The sequence below is a fragment of the Schistocerca serialis genome, chromosome 4, assembly GCF_023864345.2.
Source record: "Schistocerca serialis cubense isolate TAMUIC-IGC-003099 chromosome 4, iqSchSeri2.2, whole genome shotgun sequence".
NCBI classification, from domain to species: domain Eukaryota; kingdom Metazoa; phylum Arthropoda; class Insecta; order Orthoptera; family Acrididae; genus Schistocerca; species Schistocerca serialis.
Genome location: NC_064641.1, coordinates 87,536,981 through 87,558,757, shown reverse-complemented (window position 1 = coordinate 87,558,757; position 21,777 = coordinate 87,536,981).

The window sequence follows — 21,777 nt, the reverse complement described above, 5'->3', positions numbered from 1 at the left end:
TTTTACATTAAAAGGTTTTTATTCATCAGACCTCAAATCGATTCGCGTCTTGGGTCGACGACGTACATGAGAAGAAGACGACGAAAGGGTACAAAACAAAAGAAATGAATGACAGAGATTAACAAAGAATGTGAAACAAATATTGTCTCTGCTTTACGTAATTATCATCTTTTTAAGAAATAATTACATAATTAAATGAATATAATTGAGTTACGTAATTTTCCACACATTCATATTCCATTCGTAATAAAAAAAAAATATATCGTGGATGTTATAAGGTCATTAAAGCAGCTGCGCACTGGAGTAACTGGGTGCAAATCAAACCTGTTTAATTTGGGTTACAGTGATAGCGAAAGGTGTGAATGCGGAGCAATACAGGACTTGGACCACCTATTGATTTGCCCAGATATGTCTATAACATGCTCTAATGACGATACTTTGGAAGTCAATGACAAAGCAACCTACGTTGCTAATTACTGGGAAGGGAAGATATAATTGGTGCATCCGGATACGGAAGAAGAAGAAACTTAACTCTAGTTTTCCACAGTAGCTTTCACTACGATGATCAGTTCATTAGAAATCTCCAACTCTCCCACTGCCAGGTACAGCTGACTCCTGTCAATAATATCATTACTGTCTGATGTTTATAAACAGGTGGGCAATCAATTCAAAATTCACGAATTTTTTGGAACATTGTCCAAAGGAAAACCAGCAGTCAGTAAAATTACATTAAAATTATTTCAGTAAAACAGTTTTGATCGCATTATGTTGTATATTTCGTTTAGTGACCGGTTTCGGTCTTTTATAAGCCTATCATCAGACAAATTTTACTCCTTGGTGATAGCAGGAACCGCTGGCGTGGAGCAGGCCGCTCTGGAGGCGTGTAAGGTCTAGACTGTTTTACTGAAATACACTCCTGGAAATGGAAAAAAGAACACATTGACACCGGTGTGTCAGACCCACCATACTTGCTCCGGACACTGCGAGAGGGCTGTACAAGCAATGATCACACGCACGGCACAGCGGACACACCAGGAACCGCGGTGTTGGCCGTCGAATGGCGCTAGCTGCGCAGCATTTGTGCACCGCCGCCGTCAGTGTCAGCCAGTTTGCCGTGGCATACGGAGCTCCATCGCAGTCTTTAACACTGGTAGCATGCCGCGACAGCGTGGACGTGAACCGTATGTGCAGTTGACGGACTTTGAGCGAGGGCGTATAGTGGGCATGCGGGAGGCCGGGTGGACGTACCGCCGAATTGCTCAACACGTGGGGCGTGAGGTCTCCACAGTACATCGATGTTGTCGCCAGTGGTCGGCGGAAGGTGCACGTGCCCGTCGACCTGGGACCGGACCGCAGCGACGCACGGATGCACGCCAAGACCGTAGGATCCTACGCAGTGCCGTAGGGGACCGCACCGCCACTTCCCAGCAAATTAGGGACACTGTTGCTCCTGGGGTATCGGCGAGGACCATTCGCAACCGTCTCCATGAAGCTGGGCTACGGTCCCGCACACCGTTAGGCCGTCTTCCGCTCACGCCCCAACATCGTGCAGCCCGCCTCCAGTGGTGTCGCGACAGGCGTGAATGGAGGGACGAATGGAGACGTGTCGTCTTCAGCTATGAGAGTCGCTTCTGCCTTGGTGCCAATGATGGTCGTATGCGTGTTTGGCGCCGTGCAGGTGAGCGCCACAATCCGGACTGCATACGACTGAGGCACACAGGGCCAACACCCGGCATCATGGTGTGGGGAGCGATCTCCTACACTGGCCGTACACCACTGGTGATCGTCGAGGGGACACTGAATAGTGCACGGTACATCCAAACCGTCATCGAACCCATCGTTCTACCATTCCTAGACAGGCAAGGGAACTTGCTGTTCCAACAGGACAATGCACGTCCGCATGTATCCCGTGCCACCCAACGTACTCTAGAAAGTGTAAGTCAACTACCCTGGCCAGCAAGATCTTCGGATCTGTCCCCCATTGAGCATGTTTGGGACTGGATGAAGCGTCATCTCACGCGGTCTGCACGTCCAGCACGAACGCTGGCCCAACTGAGGCGCCAGGTGGAAATGGCATGGCAAGCCGTTCCACAGGACTACATCCAGCATCTCTACGATCGTCTCCATGGGAGAATAGCAGCCTGCATTGCTGCGAAAGGTGGATATACACTGTACTAGTGCCGACATTGTGCATGCTCTGTTGCCTGTGTCTATGTGCCTGTGGTTCTGTCAGTGTGATCATGTGATGTATCTGACCCCAGGAATGTGTCAATAAAGTTTCCCCTTCCTGGGACAATGAATTCACGGTGTTCTTATTTCAATTTCCAGTAGTGTAATTTTAATGCAACTCAAAATTCTTTAAATTTTTCTAGTAATTGCCACACCGTGAAGATCTGATCGACAGTAGACCTTCCTTGGCGAAATCCGCATTGATAGTCACCAATGGCATTTTCAGCATAAGGTCGAAGCTTATGCTGGACATTTGAGAAAATTTTACATGCAGCAGATATCAGGCAAATTCCTGCATACTTAGAGACCACCATTATATCGACTTTCATGTTTGTTAGGCATGTGATCCTACATTTCATTCATCAGGGATAGGGATTGTATTGTACTGTATTGAACTGGGGAGCTAGAACGACGGATAGGCTTCGTCCCCGCCGTAGCATGCAGTGGTACACAACCCCACAATAGGCCACAGCAGTCCACTTACCCCACCGCCGCCCCACACCGAACCCAGGGTTCGGCCCCCAGTGGACCCGCCCCCCACCCCTCCGGGAACGCCTCACACCAGACGAGTGGTAACCCCAATGTTTGCGTGGTAGAGTAATTAACGTGTACGTGGAGAAAGTGTTTGCGCAGTAATCGCCGACATAGAGTAACTTGTGGCAGAATAAGGGGCACCATCCTGCATTCGCCGAGGCAGATGGAAAACCGCCTTAAAAATCATCCACAGGCTGGCCGGCACACCGGACCTGGACACTAATCCGCCGGGCGGATTCGTGCCGGAGACCGGCACGCCTTCCCGCCCGGAAAGCAGCGCGTTAGACCGCGCGGCTAACCGGGCGGGCAGGAATACAGATACTTTCATCCATCCAGATCTTAAATACAAGCTTGTGGAAATGTCTGTCATATTCCTCTAGCGCATTTTTTTTACCATTTTCCTTGTTTACATCCATCCTTGGAGCCTTATTAATTATTCAACTTCTTGATAGCTGCCACCACTTCCACAGCAGTTGGTGTTGGATCCTCTGTTTACGAATTCCTTGTGTTTAGAGAGAGATTCCTTCACCCTCAGCTGAAAAAAGATTATTCAGCGTTTCTAAAATACTCATACTGCTTCATCATCGCTCAAAATTGATCCACCTGTATTTCTACTCATGTTCGGACTAGGATGGAAATCCTTTTTTTTTCTTATTCAGATTTTGATCAAAAGTTCTCGCCCCTGCATCTCTTTCAGATGTTCCATTTCTTTCAGCTCTTTCCTTTCATGTTCTCCATTTTTCCACTTTGTACAACCGCTTTACTCTCTTCTTGCTATTCTGTAATCTTCATATCTTCGGATATGGTTTATCTGTTGCAATCTTTTGTAGGCCTTCATTTTTACTGCTGTCACTTGCGTACATTCCTCATCAAAACTGTCGCTGTGTATGGCACGTTCTACTCTTCCTACACCTTTGTCAGTAGCTTTTGCAAAGGCATACTTCAGGTTTTCCAAATTTCCTCGATTGTTTCACTGTCCTTGAATAGGTTAGATAATATTTAAGCAGTCTCGAGTTCCTTAAGGTTATCAACATAGTATTTTTTGCATGAGATCCACGTACCTTCTTTCTATTTCATATTCATTTTCTGAATTTTGCTATCACAAGGTGATGATCTGAGTCAAGTTTAACACCTCTAAAGCTTCTAACAACCATTAGGCTGGACAGATGTCACGAATTTATTAGGAGATGACAGATTTGCTTACCAGTGTTTCCATTTGTAGATTTTCACTTCATTTTACGTTTTCATTTGTGGTAAAAATTGTACTAAACGCTACCACATTTCCGGAGGTCGCAAAGTGCACAAATCTGGTCCCACTATCATTTGAGTTATCGTGTAGATTGTAGTTTTCAATTCAAGACACATTTCTGTTTCTACATTCATATCTCCTAAAATTACATTACAGTATCGTGTCGGACACATATTGTAGACTTCATGTACCACAGCAGAAAAAGGATCCTTCTCTTCACCACTCTTATCTTCAGGTAGGACATACGAACACATGAGACATCAGTTAAGGATTTCCCACCCATTCTGCTTCACAGCTAAACTAGTAGAAAAAATATGATCTTTCATCTAGTAGTTAAAAAAAATATCATTTGATCCTTCTTCTGCATTACTCCATATAATCATCTAACCTCTTAAATGGCGTTGATATCCAGAATTTTGGAACATATTCTGTGTTCGAACATTCTGAGTTATCTCGAAGAACACGTTTCATTGACAAATAGTCAGCACGGATTCAGAAAATATCGTTCTTGTGAAACACAACTAGCTCTTTATTGTCACGAAGTAACGAGTGTTATAGACAGGGTTTGTCAAATTATTTCATATTTTTATATTTCCAGAAGGCTTCTAACACGGTTACTCATAAGCGACGTATAATTAAACTGCCTGCCTGTTAAGAGAAAGGTAACAGTTTGTAGTAATTGACGGAAAGTCATCGAGTAAAACAGAAGTAATATCTCGAGTTCCCCAAGGACGGCCCTCTGCTGTTCTTGATCTACATAAACGTCGCAGGAGACAATGTGACCAGACCTGTTAGACTGATGATGCTGTCATTTACCGTCGTGTAAAGTCACCAGATAATCACAATAAATTGCAAGATGATTTGTAAGTAGGCTGTTTAGGTGTAAGTAGTCTGTTTAGGTTTTTATATTGGTAACGCCACGTAGCACTCTGTATGAAAATCACTGGCTGTGCTGTTTGCAGTCTGTGGCAAGGTGGCATTGTTGGAATAGTCGCTATTGTAGTGTTGGGCAGTTGGCTGTTAACAGCACATGGCGTTGCGCAGTTGGAGGTGAGCCGCCAGCAGTGGTGAATGTGGAGAGAGAGATGGCAGAGTTTTGAGAGCGGATGATCTGGACGTGTGTCCATCAGAGACAGTAAATTTAGAAGACTGGATGTCATGAACCGATATATATATTATGACTTTTGAACACTATTAAGGTAAATACATTGCTTGTTCTCTATCAAAATCTTTAATTTGCTAACTATGCCTATCAGTAGTTAGTGACTTCAGTAGTTAGAATCTTTTATTTAGCTGGCAGTATTGGCGCTCGCTGTATTGCAGTAGTTCGAGTAACGAAGATTTTTGTGAGGTAATTGATTCATGAAAGTTATAGGTTATTGTTAGTCAGGGCCATTCTTTTGTAGGGATTATGGAAAGTCAGACTGCGTTGCGCTAAAAATATTGTGGGTCAGTTTAGTGATGATCAGAATAAGTAAAGAGAGAGATGTCTGAGTAGGTTCAGTTTTGCTTAACTGTTTGAAAATCAAATAACATAAAGGGTTTATCAGCACAATTATTCATAAATTTTTCTGAGGGGAGGTTTCGTAGATTTAGACAAGATATCTGTATGGCCCAGAATGTGTCCGTTGACTCTAAATAATGAGAAGTGTGATGTCATCCACCTGAGTACTGAATGAAAATTGTTAAATTTCATTTGCACGATTAATCACACAAATCTAAAGCCTGTAGATTCAACTAAGTAACTAGGAATTACAATTGCGCACAACTTAAACTGGAAAGAACATACAGCCACTGTGGTGGGGGGGACAGCAAACCAAAGACTGCAATTTAGTGGCAGAACAGTTAGAAAGTGCAACAGGTCTACTGAAGAGACTGCTGTGGGCTTTGTGAGTCGCATCGGACGGGATTGAAGAAGACAACGAAAAAGTTCAAAAAAGCTGAGCTCGTTGTGTACTATCGTCAAATAAGGGAGAGAATTCCACGGACGTTTTTCGTTGCTACAGGATCTTCTAGTGAAATTTCAGTCACCAAATATCTCCTCCGATTGTTAAAATATTCTGTAGGCGTCCATCTACATAAGGAGAAGTCGTCATCATAATAAAATAAGAGGAATCGTAGCTAGCACGGAATGATTGAAGTGCTCGTTTTTCCCGCACGCCTTTAGACAGTGGAACAGTAGAGAATGAGATTTTCACTCTGCAGTGGAGTGTGCGTTGATATGAAACTTCCTGGCACATTAAAACTGTGTGCCGGGCCGAGACTCGAACTCGGGACCTTTGCCATTCGCGGGCTAGTGCTCTACCGTCTGCCAGGAAGTTTCATATCAGCGCACACTCCGCTGCAGAGTGAAAATCTCACTCTGGAAACATATCTCCGCAGTATCCTTTCTTTCAGGAGTGCTAGTTCTGCGTGGTTCGCAGGAGAGCTTCTGTAAAGTTTTGAAGGTAGGAGACGAGGTACTGGGAGAAGTAAAGCTGTGAGGACGGGACGTGAGTCGTGCTTGGGTAGCTCAGTTGGTAGAGAACTTGCCCGCGAAAGGCAAAGGTCCCGAGTTCGAGTATCGGTCCGGCACACAGTTTTAATCTTCCAGGAAGTTTCAGTAGAGGATAGCTTGAAGGTAGTTCGATGAACCCTCTGCCAGGCACTTAATTGGGAATTGCAGAGTAATCATGTAGATGAAGATGTATTCAACCAGCTGGTCAAGTAAATTTCGTAAGCCCATAGCTTGGTAGACAGAACACTCAGTATTACCCTTTTTAATTTTTTAAAACGACGTAAAACTATAGAGGAAGGCAGAGATTGAAATACATTCAACAAATTATTGAAGAGAAAGGTTGCAATTGCTACTCTAACATGAAAAGATTGGCACAGGAGAGGAATTCCTGGTGGGCCGGAGTAGCGATGTTGACCCACATGGATCTTGATAATTCCCTAGGCCGCATTGTCCGGCGTCTGAGGATACTTAGTAGCCATTTCAATGGGTCGGGTGAAGAAGCTAAAGCATCCCCAACCCGACGACCTCGATGCTGTTCGTCAAAAAACTCGCGAACCTGAATAACAAATTGTGCTGGAACTCAGTCCTGCTTTTTAATTATACATGATCGTCGAGTCTCTGGTCTTCGACTGAGATATTAACCACACCTGAAACATTTTCAACTAAAAATTTCCATTAAAGTCCCTTTCACAAAAGCTGTGGTCCTTACAGGTATAGTGATGGGATCGGTGTGCACACCATATTATGAAGCGGATTCCTTTGTAAGTCTTCCACGCAATAGGAATTTTCCTTTGACCAGAAACCTTCATTCCTCCTGCATGAACAGCAATATGTCGCACAGGCATCAGAAAATAACTATCTTGAATCAAATTTTTTATTTGAAATCGTGTCAACAAAGCACGGCAGGCTGCAATTCACTGCTCCATGTCGTCGTCAGATTATTCATTTATAAACATTGGTCTGAATCCTTTCATTTTCAAATCTTTTTAATGTGGTCCTGCATCTTTCAGGGCGTTACTTGTTCACTTGAAGCGACGGCGGCAGACGTTTCCTGTCATGTTTTCTTCCGTCCACAACACGACATTCTTTGGCACTGCCTGGGTTCGCGCACCCATACACGCGCCCTAATGGCTACTCCACAGGGCAACTGTGCCCGTTCACACAACCCGTGGCTTCACAACTGAAAAAATGCAATACTGAAACAAAACAACAAAGTACTGACAAAACAATGCTTTTTAGTCCAGTGAAACTATCAAAAAAAAGCCTGTACCTTGCAAAAGGTGGGGTAGTAGATTTTATTTTTTTAACTCGTTCATATTGTTGGAAAGATTAGAAAACCAAGTTTTGCCAACAAAATTTCTCTTGGGAAAACTTTCTGCAGTCAAAAAACTTTCGGACTTTCTTCAGTTTTTTCAAAATATCTCAGTGTCATTTGCTCATATCGCTTTGACGTCTATTTTCTTTTTTAAAGAGCACAAAATTCTCTACAAATTTGATTCTTACTATTTTTTCTACTGCCAGTATCTAAGGCGCTAAGCGCGTCAAAAAATACCAATTTTTCAACTTTCGAGCAAAGAATAGTTGGTGACAATTTCCACGATCTAAAGTTCCGTAGAAAAGATAAAGTTGTGACTCTCCTTTCTGCGTTCAATTCTGTAAAATCTGGGAGCACTAAAATTACTCCTGTTGATCCTTTAACTCTTTTCCAAAGGATTTGTTTAATGAAACAAAGTGAAGAAGAGTTAAAAGCCTTTCTGAAATATGAACTTGCTCCTTACCCAATGTCCCTATTCTCAGAAAAAGGCATGCGAAAAGGAACAAAATCTTCATTCTACAATGCCTTCGTTCTAGTGGAAGATGTGAAGTCAGTTGGACCGAGTAAATTTTTTGTCATTGATGGAGGGTACCTTATCCACAAAGTGACTTGGACTCGAAATGTTTGCTTCAAGTCAATAGGCCAAAGCTATGTTTCTTACCTGCAATGTCATTTTGGATCTCAATTTGCTATTGTATTTAATGGGTATCCATGTGAGGGAGACAAATGTAGCACAAAGAGTGCTGAGAGATTCGTAGGTCCAAAAAACATTCTTCGGTTGACGTTGTGGTCGAATCAGAGATGGTGAACCAAGTCCCTCAGGACAAGTTCGTGTACAACGAACGAAACAAGATGCGTTTGATCACACTTCTTAAAATGGAATTTCTGGAGTGTAGCATTGAGGTGCACCAGGCACAAGAAGATGCTGACGTTATAATTGTAACATCTCCCATTTCAAGAACCAAAGATTTCGGAAGTGTTGTCATAGTAGGAGAAGATGTTGACCTGCTTGTGCTCATGACCGGTTTGGGGCAAGGCATTGAAAACTTATTTTTCTTAAAGCCAGGAAGAGGAAATGCAGAAGACAAGTGGTTTTCCACTGCATCTTACAAGTTTGACGGTGAACATATTCTGTTCACTCACGACTTTAGCGGATGTGATACAACATCTGCTTTTTTTGGTCAAGGAAAAAGTAAGTGCTGCAATATCGTTGCAAAAAATGAACACCTAACCTCAGCGCTTTGCACCACATGCTACCCGTGAAGAAATAATAACTGCAGGAGAACAGGTTACTATCGCATTGTATAGTGGAGGTATCAGTAGTTCCCACACCCTAGACCATTTGCGGTACCAGCTATTCGCCAAGTCTGCCACAGAAAGCAAACTGAATCTTGCACGGTTGCCACCTACACAAGATGCTGCACAACATAATTCGTTGCGGACTTACCAACAAGGTCAAAGTTGGATGGGAAACTGGGAACCTCCTGAGAAATGGGGCTGGAATCACAGTGACCACGGTCCAATACCCGTTATGATGACCCAAGATCCAGCACCTGAAGCACTTCTTCACATTGTTTCAGGCTCATGCAAGCTGAACTGTGGCGGTGCGTGCTCCTGCAGAAAAGTGGGTTTGAAATGTTCTTCAATTTGCAAGAAATGTATTGGGGTCAACTGTGAAAACGTGCCAAAATTTTTATATGAAGACAGTGAAGAAGATGTTATGGAGGATGTTGAGGAAACCGCTGACGAAACCAACGAACTTGCTGAGGCTGACTCGCTGTTTAAAGAAGAGGTCAATCTGGGATCAACTCTATGTACAGACCCTGAATCCGTTACTCAAGGTATTTCTGGTGACACTGAGGAACCTGGCCCATGAAAACGTTGGAAGTGATGCTCATATCTGTCTCAATTGCGCTTAAGTGCAATATTTACAAGTATTACACACCCAGAACTGTCAACATTTTTAGTAACTGACAATGCATTTTAATTGTAATAAAGCTACTTATTTTTAATGTCAGCTGAGTGGCTTTTATACACAGGACTAATTACCTACGTAATTAGGTTGCCTATTGCAGCAAATAATAGTTCAGTTTCCTGAGACAATTTATTTTGTGTGTGTGTGTGTGTGTGTGTGTGTGTGTGTGTGTTTATGTCTCTTAATGATGTATTTTTATATTTATAGTTTTACAAATACCAGGGCTGAGGTGGCCCATAGTGAACTTCAGGTAGTGATGTAAGAATCACAATAGTTGGGTGCCCAGCAATCCTCATGTTGCATACAGAGAAATTGAGTACCTGAAAGTGAGGTGGTAAATTCCAACTTATAACATGATGTATAATGTATTTATACTGCACAAACAGAAACTGAAAAAATAGTGTTCAAAAATAAGGTATCTTGCTACTATGCCCAAAATTTGAAAAATTGGTATTTTTTGAGGCGCTGTAGCGCCTTGGATATTGGGAGCAGAACAAAATGGAAACAATCAAATTTGTAGAGAATTTTGTGCTCTTTAAAAAAGAAAATAGACGTTAAAGCGATAGGAGCAAATGAAACTGAGATATTTTGATAAAACTGAAAAAAGTCCGAAATTTTTGAAGTTTTTTGACTGCAGAAAGTTTTACCAAGCGAAATTTTGTTGGCAAAACTCGGTTTTCCAATCTTTCCAACCATATGAACGAGTTGAAAAAATAAACTCTTCTACCCCACCTTTTGCAAGGTATATCTACTATTTGACTGGACTATTTAGTCAGCTTCTAAGTAGGAATTCAAGTAAAACAACTATTTATTTTTCCAATTTTATAAGATGACGAGGGACCCGGTGAATTCTGAGACACATTTATCCGCCCTTTTTCACGTATCCCTGTATTTTTACTGCCAGCTAACCGCTTTCCATTAGGTCGGATTATCGGTTTGTTTTCATCTCTTGAAATGTAAAATCATTCACCTGGCTACTTATCCTGCCCAAATACATTTCAGTTTCATCACATTCATAACTGTGTCAACCACTCCCTGATTCATTTATTTGTTTTTCTGCCTCTCCTGCTGCGAAACACAACAAATTATGACAGAAGGGGGATTCGTAAGACGATCTGAATGTGGTACAGACCAGACCACATCTATCGGGATTTTTCAGGACAGTTTGAGTCTCACTTAACTGGAGGAGTGTAAGACATTGCATTTACAATGTTACTTATAATCCGTCTTGATTCCAAAATTTTTATTCATATTATCTTTGTCCTAATAGCCGGCCGGAGTGGCAGAGCGGTTCTAGGCGCTACAGTCTGGAAGCGCGCGACCGCTACGGTCGCAGGTTCGAATCCTGCCTAGGGCATGGATATGTGTGATGTCCTTAGGTTGGTTAGGTTTAAATAGTTCTAAGTTCTAGGGGACTGATGACCTCAGCAGTTAAGTCCCATAGTGCTCAGAGCCACTTTTTTGTCCTAATACGTAAGAACCTCGAAATGTATCCCGAAGTCTGACGTGGCATAAGCTTTGCAAAAACAGACATAATGCCTGATAGGATAGCAGCATTCAGCAAATTTTACAACGTTACTTATAATCCGTCTTGATTGCAAAATTTTTATTCATATTATCTTTGTACTTACGTATTAGGACAAAGATAATATGAATAAAAATTTTGCAATCAAGACGTATTATAAGTAACATTGTAAAATTCACTGATTGCTGCTGTCCTTTTTTTTTTTGGTCATCAGTCTACTGACTGGTTTGATGCGGCCCGCCACGAATTCCTGTCCTGTGCTAACCTCTTCATCTTAGAGTAGCACTTGCAATCAACGTCCGCAATTATTTGCTTGACGTATTCCAATCTCTGTCTTCCTCTACAGTTTTTCCCCTCTAGTACCATGGAAGTTGTAAGTAGGCTGTTTATGTTTTCTCTATGTAAGTAGGCTGTTTATGTTTTCTCTATGTAAGTAGGCTGTTTATGTTTTCTTATTGGCAACATTACGTAGCGCTCAATATGAAAATCAGTGGCTGTGCTGTGTGCAGTCTGTGGCTGCTTTGCATTGTTGTAATACTCGCCATTGTAGTGTTAGGCAGCTGGCTGTGAACAGCGCGTAGCGTTGCACAGTTGGAGGTGAGCCGCCAGCAGTGGTGGATGTGGGGAGAGAGATGGCGGAGGTTTCTAATTTGTCATGAACTGATATATATATTATGACTTGTGATGATATTAAGGTAAATACATTGTTTGCTCTCTATTAATATCTTTCATTTGCTAACTATCCCTATCAGTAGTTAGTGCCTTCAGTAGTTTGAATCTTCTATTTAGCTGGCAGTAGTGGCGCTCGCTGTACTGCAGTAGCTTGAGCAGCGAAGATTTTTGTGAGGTAAGTGATTTGTGAAAGGTATAGTTTAATGTTTGTCAGGGCCATTCTTTAGTAGGGAATTTTGAAAGTCAGATTGCGTTGCGTAAAAATATTGTGTGTCAGGTTAAGCACAGTCCTGAATAATTGTTCAAAGGGGAAGTTTCATATGTCGACCCTTAGCCGAGGATACCTCACTGGAATCTTCTGATTTTTTCTTGTAGTTTGTGTATTTAGTGTACCTTTTGTTTATTGCTAGCGCGTAATTGTAGAGAGAATCTCCTTTGTAGTTGTAGCCTTTCATTGTTGTACAGTAAAACAGTTGTGGCATGCATATAGATTTGCACCAAGTATTTCGCAGCTGTAATTAACTAGATATTATTTTCAGTGTTATGTTAATGTGTTCTCTTATTTTTGCTCTTCAAATTGTGTCTTTCTGTGTTGTCGTGTGAAATACTGTGACAATAATGGCGTGTGAAAAACGTAATACTAGGCTCCAAAGTAAACTGAGAAATGACAGTGAAAATGAAAGCAGTGTGTTAGCGCCACCGAGTAATGAATTAACTGATGTTCAAAGTAGTAATTTGATAATTGTGCATAGGGAAATGGAGCGGGCGGCAAACAATGGCGTGGACAGTGAAACAATTAGTGAAGAGGGAAGCATTATCGATCGATCGGTCGGCAACAGCTCGCCTCAGGAATCCGAAATGATAGGACACAATTTTGCAAACACTGTAGATTCAGGTTTTGCGTCCTCACCGTTTTCTCAAATGAGTCAAGACACGTTTTCCGCTTGTCAAAATGTGAATGTTGCCGGTGCAAATTCACTGCCGAAAAGCACTGAGGAACATGTTTCAGACACCAGTGCATTGATATTACAGTTAATGCAACAAATGAGACAAAGGCTACAAAAGTTAGACACAACGCTTGAACAAAATCAGAAACAAACACAGCAACAGTTACACACAATGGAACAAAACCAGAGACAAACACAGCAGAATCTTAAAAAGTTAGACACAATGGAACAAAATCTTCAAAAGTTAGACACCACACTTGAACAAACACGTGAAGATTTAACTACTGAGTTGCATAAGATCGAATCGAAATGTCAAAAAGTCTGTAACGACGTAAAAACACAAATTTGTGAGCATTTTCAACCTATTTTTTCGCGGCATGAAAATGCATTACAGAATCACGAAGCAGCCATAAAAGAACTGCAAATTATTGTTCATGAAAATCATGAGACCTTGCAAGCTAAAATTGACTCAGTTGCATCTACCGATTCGGTTACGCAACTTGCAAAAACTCAGGAAAACTTAAAGGACACAGTAGAAAGACACATGGAGGAAATTAGTTCATTATCAGAGAAAGTAGTTGAACTTTCGGATCAGCTAAATAATTTATCTACGAAGGTAGATGATAATCTGAATGACACAAAACCGGTAGTCTTTAATAACACAGAAGAGAGCGAACAAATTAGGAAACTGAAACAAAATCTGAATCAAATTGATACGCAACACCAAAGAGAAATCCGGGAAGTACAAGATCAGCTAACACAGGTAATACAAGAATTACGTATTTCAGAGGACACTCGCGCTCCAACACGGGAAGAGGGACTTAGAAACACGGAAAAGCTGCAAAATAATAACACAGGGCATTTCGGAAGTAATGAAAGAAATTGGGAATGTGCACCGAATTTTGAGATGGAACCGCCGAAGCGACGTAACAATGACCGACATGCGACTCGCCGACATGATGATTTTGACTATAAGCTGTTCATTACTACACGTAAATTCAAAACGTTTAAGAATTCTGCCAACGACATTCATCCACAAGCATGGCTCCATCAATTCTCTCATTGTTTTCCTCCCAACTGGTCGTTGGAACACAGATTAGAATTTATGTGTGGCTACTTAGAGAATGAACCAGCTGTAAGAATGCGATCGGTAATTCACACTTGCCACAGTGAAGGAGAGTTTTACCATGCCTTCCTCTCAGCATATTGGTCTCCAGCCACACAAGACCGAGTAAAACATGGCATCATAATGATGAAATGTTTCGAACAATCTGAATTTTCCTGTCTTATGAAATATTTTGAAGACATGTTGCATAAGAATCAGTATCTTTCAAACCCATACAGCCCCTCAGAACTCATCCGCATTTGCTTAATCAAACTGCCTGAACATTTACGACATATTATTTTGGCAGGACGTTGCAAAGACGACATTGAAGCATTTCAGGGACTCTTACAAGAATTAGAAATTGACACTGACAATCGCGGAACGCGAAACCAGGAACACAGCAATTACAGGTCACATCCGTCGCAATTCCGCGATGAAAGAAGTAATAACTTTACACGACAAGGCTATTCTCACAACACAAATCGTGACCAAAACAGACACCACCCGTATGACAACCGTTGGCAGAGTAGTAATAACTACAGGGAAAGATCACCTCTCCGTGGTAATGACTATCACAGAGACAATAAGATAAACAGACAATACGGGAACCAAAATAAATACTATCAAGGGAGACAGAATAACTTTAGACGCAACGGACCAGCGCGCAGTTACGATTCAGGGAGAAATTCTCCACCATGTGACCGACAAGAAAGAAACTATGGAATGTACCGACATGACGACAGACGATATGATCGTAACGACAGACCTGAATTGCATCAGAACTGGCGGGATTCAAACAGAGCAGGGCCCTCTCGTCACGGTGAATTTGTAGAAGTTAGGTCTCCAAATCCCAATAACGACGCGCGCCAACAAAGAGACAATAGGCAATGACTTATACCGCAGGCAGCCACAAAACGCACGTATGAAACTAACGACGCAGCTGCCGTAGCTAGTAATTACGTAAAAATGGAAGACATTAGGGACATTTTACTCCAAGAACACGACGTAAAACATAACAACATTGCATATCCTGTGATTCACATTACAGTAAATGACGTAAAATTTACGGCAGTACTTGACTCTGGCAGTCCCATTTCAGTAATCAGTGAAACAGCCTTTAGCAAATGCAACAAATCGAACGATTGCCCGACACTTCCGTTACGTAAGATTAAATTACAAGGTGCAATCTTTGGAAAAAGTGTAGATGTACGCCAACAAACCAATTTAGAATTCTTTTGTCAAAGCCACAGCTTCTCTATGAACTTTCTCATTGTTCCATTATTGTCGACGGAAATTATATTGGGAGTAGACTTTTTGAATGAATACAAAGCAATCTTAAACTTTCACGATGCTGAAATAAGTTTAGAGAAAGAAGGTAAGTCAATAGCTTTGAAATTTGAAGATTGGCTCTCAAACCATGACGAGGAAATTAATCGGCTTTACCTTCTGTTAGACAACAGTTCGGACTTTTCTACGGAACTAGACACTAACAATCACTCTGCAAGTACTGACAGGGACGATATCGACGGCGCATTTGACACTAATAAGTTAATTCAGAATAAAATTCAAACAATTGAGAATTGTAATGACAATGATAGGCAAGACCTTTTTGAGATTTTACAAGCACATTCCACAGTTTTTACTCACAAAACAGGAACAATCAAGGGATTTCAATACCAATTTCGTGTTCGTGAGCATACTAAATTTTGTGTTAGACCATACGTAATTCCGGCGCATTATAGGGACCGTGTTAGAACAGAAATACAATCTATGCTTAATGAGGGCATTATTGAGCCTGCAGTAAGCTCGTACAACAATCCATTACATGTTGTTGAGAAGAAAAATGGATCGATCAGGCTTGTCTTAGATTCGAGACAAATCAATACGATCATTATTCCTGAAACAGACAGGCCGCAAACGTTAGAAGAACTTCTTCAAAATTTTAATGGTGTAAAAGTGTTGTCTTCCATTGATCTCAGATCCAGCTTTTATCAGATCGAACTTCATCCAGAATGTAGAAAATACACAGCTTTCCTTTGTTTCGGCGTTTGTTATCAGTTTCGGAAACTTCCCTTTGGTTTGAACATTTCTTCGGCAGCATTCATTCGCGGGCTAAATTCCATATTACCTGAGTTCTTAAAACGTCACATCACCTTATATGTAGACGATATTCTGATAGCAGAAGCCTCATGGGAACAACACAATCGCATCCTCAACAGCGTGTTACATATTTTTGCAGAATCTGGAATTACAGTTAACTTGGAAAAGTCTGAATTCGGTAGGTCAAAGGTGAGGTTTTTGGGACATATTATTTCTTCTGAAGGCATTCAGCCGGATCCTGAAAAGTTAGAAGCAATCAGAGCCATTCCAGTGCCATCCACAAAAAGACAAGTCCGCAGTTTTCTAGGTCTCGTAAATTTTTACCGTCGTTTTCTGAATATGCAAATTCTAGCTACACCAAAACTTTGTTCTCTCACTGGAAAAAATACTATTTGGAACTGGGACGAACAAGCACAGTTGGAATTCAATTCTTTGAAAGAAGCGTTACTTCACGCGCCAATCTTAGCTCATCCAGATCTGTCACAAGATTTCTGCCTTAGCACGGATTCTTCTAAAGTCGGTCTTGGTGCCCATTTATTTCAAGAAGCCATAGAAAATGACACTACCATTCAGAAAACCATTGCTTTTGCTAGCCGAGTGCTAACAAAATCTGAAAAAAATTATTCCGTTACTGAATTAGAAGCTTTAGCTATCGTTTGGGCATTTCACAAATTCCGTTTCTTTCTTTCTGGTAAGCACGTAAAAGTATACAGTGATCATCGTGCATTACAATTTCTTATGTCTTCAAAATTAAATCATGACAGGTTAAAACGTTGGGCATTGTTTCTGCAAGAATTCCGCTTCACAATAGTCTACATTCCCGGCAAGGAGAACATTGTTGCGGACGCACTGTCACGCGCACCGGCTGGGCTTGAGAAAAGTACCACAGAAGGCAACCTCCAGAAAAATTTCAGTATTCTTTACATTCAGAAAGTCGCCTTTGAAAACTTCATCACCACATCTTTAAAGGACATTGCTCATGAACAAGATAAAGATCCGATTTGGAAGGACATCAAGAGCAAATGGCATGAAAAGACACACACACAGATTCGGCATTATTACCTGGTTAGAAACAACATACTCTTCAAACGCTGCACTGTTGATGACAAGCTATGGGTACTTTGCATTCCAGACGATTTTGTTAATAAGCTCATTTGGTACATTCATTTCAGCTACGCACATTTTGGCCCACGAAAATGTTATCATATTCTTCGAACGACTTGTTATTTTAACAATATGGAAAAAAGAATTCGAAGAGTCTTGTCTATTTGTAAACTTTGTCAAAAGGCGAAGCCATCTACTGTCTCACAACGTGCTCCGTTGTTTCCTATTATTCCTGCTAAATTAAAAGAATTTGCTGCTGTTGATCTCTTGGGACCGCTTGTCAGAACATCCAATGGATTTTCGTACGTTCTAGTCGCTGTTGAACTTACTTCAAAATTTGTTTCTTTCACTCCGTTACGTAAAGCCACTGGACGGTCTGTATCCAACGCCTTTGTTAAAAATTTCTTACGTGAAGTTGGACACGTTAGTAAAGTCATTTCAGATAACGGACCGCAATTCAGATCTGCTGTTTGGTCACGCATGCTTCGCAACCATAAAATCAAACCTGTTTTTATTTCATTGTACTCACCACATTGTAACCCCTCCGAACGGATTATGAAAGAAATCAATAAGCTTTGTAGACTTTATTGTCACAGAAAGCATCAGCATTGGGACAGATATTTACACTTATTTCAAAACGTGCTGAATGAAATGCCTCACGACTCCACTGCTTTACCACCTACTCTTGTACTGAAGAATGAAGAACCACCGAACAGAATCAGAGAGCTTGTACCTTTCCCGAATACACGTAAACTTCGACACAAAGACATAATTGATTTGGCTCTTAAAAATATAAAATCTGCAGCAGACAAAAGGAGAAAACTACACGGTAAAGCAAATGCAAAGAAGTTGTATATTGGTCAGAAAGTTCTCATTAAAGCTCATTCATTGTCACATAAGAAGAAACACTTGAGTCACAAATTCTTTCTAGTTTACAATGGACCTTACAGAATCCGACGTATACCACATGATAATTGCGTTGAAGTTGAAACTCTGCGTACTAGGAAGAGTAAAGGTTTACACCACATTTCTCATGTAAAACCATTTATTGACAGATAATCTGCCTTTTAACTTTGTCTTTGCCATAAAACTTTTCGCTTCACATTACTTAAATGCTTTGTCAGACTTAAGCAACTGTTAACATACAACAATGTTTGAAGTACAATATCCAGTCTAGAACCTAGGGAACATTTTAAACAGAAATTACGAATGCATTGTTATAGTGAACAGACGACACAGTATTGTATTTGTACATTCTTGCTTGTTTGTTGCACGATTACGTAACGACTATAAGGCTCACATACTTAGAACATTTACCAGTACTGCTAATGAGATTTTAAGGCAACATTTTGGTTGACCTGAAAATGTATTCTGGATTTAAAGTACTTTCTGTGAGATACCAGATGACACAGTGTTAGTTTATGTGACAGTTACACGATTTTATCACGACGCTACTAATGAGTGACAATTTACAATGTTGCTTTTGCAGTGTTTCTGTTTTATATCCGCACAGTTTTTCTGAATTTCTTCTGGAAAGCAAAACATGTTTTAGTAGTAAGCTACAATGTGAGGCCCTTTTCTTAGCACAACAATACTTTACAGTATAGTATTTTCTTGATCTCAGTAATGTGCATAATAATTATGATATCTATACACAAAGCATTTCACTTTCGTTTCTGATGGGGTAAGTACATTGACTTCTGCAGAACTTAGCTTTCGGTGGACGATAATTACGACACTTCCACAGAATTATCTTACAGCAAGACGCACATTTAGCGCTACAGGACACGCATTTGAGAGATTTTGTACTTAAAACATTTATTTTTAAAGATTTTTTAATTACAAAGAAAGTTTTCCGTGATATATTTCATTTCATTGCTGTAATCTGTAACACCTGAGGGTATAATTACATAAATCCTCAGGGGGGTACACGCTTACTTTGTGTACCATGTGTGTGGCAACCACAAGGAACCCTAGCTAATATGGTATTTGCTTATACAACTTTACACGTCGGTACCATATTTCTCTAACACACAAATTACACAGCTATCTGATCATTTAACTGAGAGATAAACATTTTTTTATTACATCAGTGACAGATGTTTACGCAATACACAGTTGGGTAACTTGATACTTATGAAACTGTATTTTGTCTGTGCATTGTAAACTGTTCATATTTTTTCGGAACCATTGTGATACTATGAGAGCTTTGAATGATGTATTTGTTATGGATTCGATTTTTAAAGTACGTTTGAGGCAGATGACACTTTTGACATGAGCAGAGAATTTTTTTTAATTATTGGAGGAAGTTACGACGATTTTAAGATTTGACTGAAGTGTTATGAGGTTATTTTTACGACGACGATGTGTATTATGCTGCTGAGGTATGTTTATGATTAATAGGCTGAGGCTATACGAGTTATTTGAATATGCTTCATATTTATAATGACGAAATATTGACGAGTGTCGATGGATACGTATATGTGTAATAAGGTAAGGAGTAATGAATAGTGGGTAGGGACTCTTGACTTGTGAAACAGGATGTTGGAAACCAATGTGACCACCTGCACGTAATGCGTCGCGGGCACCCAGCTGTGTCAGACGCCTGGAGAAAAAGCCATTATTGCGAGCCCTTTTCAGCGGCACAGGTAGAAAAAAAAAAGAAAGGGAAGGCCATTGTCCGCGCTACTGACATCTCCTTGTTGAAAGCATACTGTGGAGCTCGTAATTTATGATATTTACTGAAATGCCTAATGAAACGATGAGAAACATTTCACAGCTATTGCCTTGTTAGTTAAGAAAAATGCCATATGGCTTGCTTAATGTATTTATTTACACATTTTGTTTAATATCAAGTTTCTAGCTGCACTGCAGCATTGGTTAAAATAAAATTTAATATATGTACTAATATAAATATTTTATGCCTACAGATCCAGTAAATAATTTTATAATCTATCCAAAACAAATGAGGGAGCACAAAAAAAAAAAAAATTTCCCTTCACAGGAATTGCATAAATAATTTTTTTACGATTTGGTAACTTATCTACTAGCGTAAGTTTTTGTGATGCATCACTCTAATGTTAAGATGTGACATAGGTATTAGACATGGCCATTTTAGTGTAATATTTTTTCTGCTTGTGCTATGTCATGTTTAGGTATAAGTTGCTGCTGTTTGCCAGGCATAGTGTTATTGAATTTGACTTTTGCTCATTTATGCTGCTAGCTTTGCCAATTTGCATTTTTTGCATTGCTGTTGGTGTTGATTTGTTATGTGATGCTGCATTGCCTCGTCCCTTAGTTTAGCATCTGAGCTCAGTAGATTTAAGTTAGCTTAAGAGGGGGTAGCCTCTAAGAGAATGAGTTACGATGAATTGGAAGAAATGCATTGAGAAAACAGGTTTAGGTAGGATTTTCTTGGAAATAAATGATGAGGTAAGATAATGGAAAATAAAAATGAGGTAAGAAATGTGTGAACATATAAACACAGAAAGCATGCTTAGTTAGAATTTTTTTTGGTGGAAACAAAGGATGAAATAAGAGGAAAGATATATGAAGTTTTGGGTTGGACTGCAGTACCAAATGTTACACTGAAAACGAACCCTGTCCTTTCCTATTGGTGTTATCCCACTATGTGTGTGTGTACCCTTGTGTATTTGTTTTCTTCCTGTCTCTGTGTAGTTTCATAGAATTTTTTCTTCTTTTAATATTAAGCTACATTCACTATGATGAGGAATACTGTTATCCTCGAAAATAATTGGCATTAATAATATGTTATTTACTTTGTAAAGATGTTAGACATTAATTCCGTTCTGTTTAATGCTCATGTGTGAAGTTGATGTTTCGAAAGTTATTCTGATCTTTTATGTATTTACTAATGTCATAATTCCTGGAACACTGATGTATATGTTATATCGATTCTTTTGTAAAGCCTGTAATACAATTGTTATCAATATTGTTATGTTCTTTAATGATGTATTTTGTACCTTTGTTATTGTATTCTTCTGTTATAAAATTGTACTTGACACCAGTTCATCAAATTAAGTAACTTGTGAGTTACATTTCACTGCACATGTTTCTGTTGGTCATAGTATATGGACAATATGTGAGAAGTTGGGACTGTTAGTGTTTGCCCATGTGTTACTAATTCAGCAAGGGACTGGTTAACAGCATTGCTGGTTCTAAGGACAATTCCAAAAACTTTGTGAGTGCACAAGTGGTGGTTTATGGACTTGCTATATTCTCCGCAAGACTCTTCAATGGTGAATGTGCACCTGCACAATCGCAACAGATGGCTGCTGGACATTTCTACAAGGACTACAGTGGGTCTGCATCTTTGATGGCCCACCAATACCATTATTTCTACTAGGACTACAGTGGGTCTACACCTTTGCTGACTCACCAGTACCATTATTTCTGCAAGGACTGCAGTGGGTCTGCGCCTCTGATGGCCCACTAAAACCGTAATCTCTACCAGGACTACAGTGGGTCTACTCTGTGATGACCTACCTACCAATGTTCTTCAAAA